Source organism: Belonocnema kinseyi, chromosome 10 (genome assembly GCF_010883055.1).
Source record: "Belonocnema kinseyi isolate 2016_QV_RU_SX_M_011 chromosome 10, B_treatae_v1, whole genome shotgun sequence".
NCBI classification, from domain to species: domain Eukaryota; kingdom Metazoa; phylum Arthropoda; class Insecta; order Hymenoptera; family Cynipidae; genus Belonocnema; species Belonocnema kinseyi.
Window position 1 is genome coordinate 108938243 of NC_046666.1, and position 2795 is coordinate 108941037.

Below are 2795 nucleotides of genomic sequence, written 5' to 3' on the forward strand. Positions count from 1 at the left end.
AACATGTATTAAATAGTCTGATATTGCGATATCGTATATCATATCATCTCCGATTCCATATTTTTGGGGCTGAAAATATCCATTCCCATGATTTTTAAGTATTGATTTTCAATATCGATAGTGTGGATAGTTCAAAACTGTGATTCATAGTCAGTACAAGGAGTGAAACCAATTTTACAGCCTTCTGCGCTCTAGTCGCAAGTTTGCTATTCATACGGAAAATCTGTATCCAGAACTGCCCCTACCTGTCTACTGTTATGTCACTCGTTGAATGTGTTTTACATAGAAAACATTAAAATCTGGGTTTTTCATATTTATAAAATTATAATTAAAGCTCACTCAGGGTAATTTTCTGTGCAAAGTATTGATTCATAAAGAATATTTTGTCAAACTATAGAACGAATTTCTTCACCCAAAGATACAAACCTGAATTGTACTATAGTAAAAACAACTGGAAAAAATTAGACGTAAGCGAAATTTTTTAAAGAAAATAAGCCTTGGCCGACCTATAAATATTCATTTTTTCCCCGAAACATTAAAAAAAAACTCTTCGAAACCTTTTCATTACAACAATTTTATTAAATAAAAAGAAGAATATTATAATTTTTACATACATGTCTTAAAATAAAAAATTATCAACAAGATTTGTAGAAAATATCTTAAAGAATAAAATGATTGTCCCGGAAGTTAGAACCGAAAAATTATTATTAAAAAAAAAAATTTGTTTTAAATTGAGCCACACTCGCGAACAGGAAAAATCGCGAAAAGAAAGTGAATTACAAAATTAAACGTAGAAAAAAATTGAAAACAGTGGCACAAGTGTAAACGTTCGATTGAGTCTTCATAAGCTTTGTTCAATTTAAAAATCACTTCAAATTAATAGATTCTTAAATGAACACCGTTATTCAATTTCAAAATCTTATTGAAGTATTATTTCAGTATAAAATATTCCATTTTTAGCATATTCAATTTGGAAATTGAATAAAAAAACAACAATTTTCAATATTAAACAAGTAAAAAATGAATTGTCACCACTTCAGAGTGATAAATTTAAATTTTTAATGTTACAATTATAATTTTTCTACTTTGTTATTTGTAATTTGAAAGTAAAAGTATTGTATTTTGATTTTCAAAGAATCGTTGAAAAAAATCTGGAAGCTCTTGAAACAATTTTGTGTGCAGGATTTTACAAAAATGTTAGAAAAAATTGGAATCCGTTTAAAAGATATTTAAAAGTTCCGAAAATTTTCAAAAATCATTTTAAAAGATTTGAAATAATTTAAAAGAAAATTAATTCCTTTGATGATTTCAAAATTAAATGTTGACTTTTTATTTTGAAAAATAACATAATTTTAAGAGGAGGTATACAAATATGAGACCACTGAAAAAATTCCGAAAGCGATGAATGAAAAATCACCAAAAATTAAATCTCCGTCGACCGAATTGGAAAATTTCAGACAGAAAATGTACAAAGTAAAAAATCCCCGAATTATGGAGTTCCTGAATTTAAACATGAAGAAAAGAATTTTCGATTAATATTATTTATTGATTAAAAATACATTAATTTTATTAAATCATTGTTTGAATTTAAAAGAATAATAATTGTTTAAATTTCTTTAATACTATGTACATTATCAAATAAAATTTTTCATGCAGTAATATACATATTTTTAAGCATTGTTTTTTTAATTTCAAATCATAATTTTTTAAACTTGAAACATTAAAAAAATGTATTTGATACAAGTATTCGATTATGGTATTTTGAATAAATGAATAATATTTAATGAACAACAATTTTTTCCATTGTTCAAATTCAGAAATTTTCCAGTTTGGATATTTTATAATTCAGCAATTTTCTGTGGGGAATTTTCGAAGTCGGTAATGCCTCAGGGCGCAGTCCCATGGAGGGTAGGTATTCAGTTTTCCAAAATTTAATTTTCCCTAAAAAATCAATATATTTAAGGACGGTGTAGACATAAATCACAGAGGGCATCCCGGTGGGGAATTCAGTGAAAATCATTATACAAACAGACGTTTGGTGGCGTTTATGATGATTCTTTTACATTTACATTTGCTTCGACTTTTAAATTCGAAAGAGAACTTTGAAAACTAGGCAACTGATAAGTGAATACATGAATAAGTAATACTAATAAATATAAGACAATCTTGAAATAAAAAATTATCTATATAATTAATTTTCTATTGTAAAATATACCATTTCTATGGTTACAGATGTTTATAATCTCGTTTTGATTTTGATTTAAATTAAATCATGTAAATTATTATTCAGTAATGAAAAATGAATATTAATATGACTGAAAAATAATAAGATGATGGTTTCTCAAATATTCCACTGTTTTCAAATATTTCGGAAATATTTCAATGCGTTTTAAAAAATGGCAAATATTTCACAAAGATTTCAAATATTTCGCAAAGATTTTTGATAAATTTAAAATCTTTTACAAATACATCAATGATTTTCCAAGGTTTCAATAATTTAACAAATATTATTAAATATTTCAAAAAATTTCCAAAGGTTTCTTCGCAAATGTTTCCAAGGATTTCCGAAAGATTTCAATGATTTCCCAAAGGTATAAAAGGTTTCACATATTTCGAAAAGATTTGGAATAGAATTAAAATATTTTATAAATACATCAATGATTGCCCAAAGATTTCAATAATTTTAAAAATATTACCAAATATTTCAAAATTATTTCAAATATTTATTAAATATTTCAAGAAGATTTCACAAAGAATAGAATAATTTTCAAAAGTTAAAAAAAATGTCCCAAAGA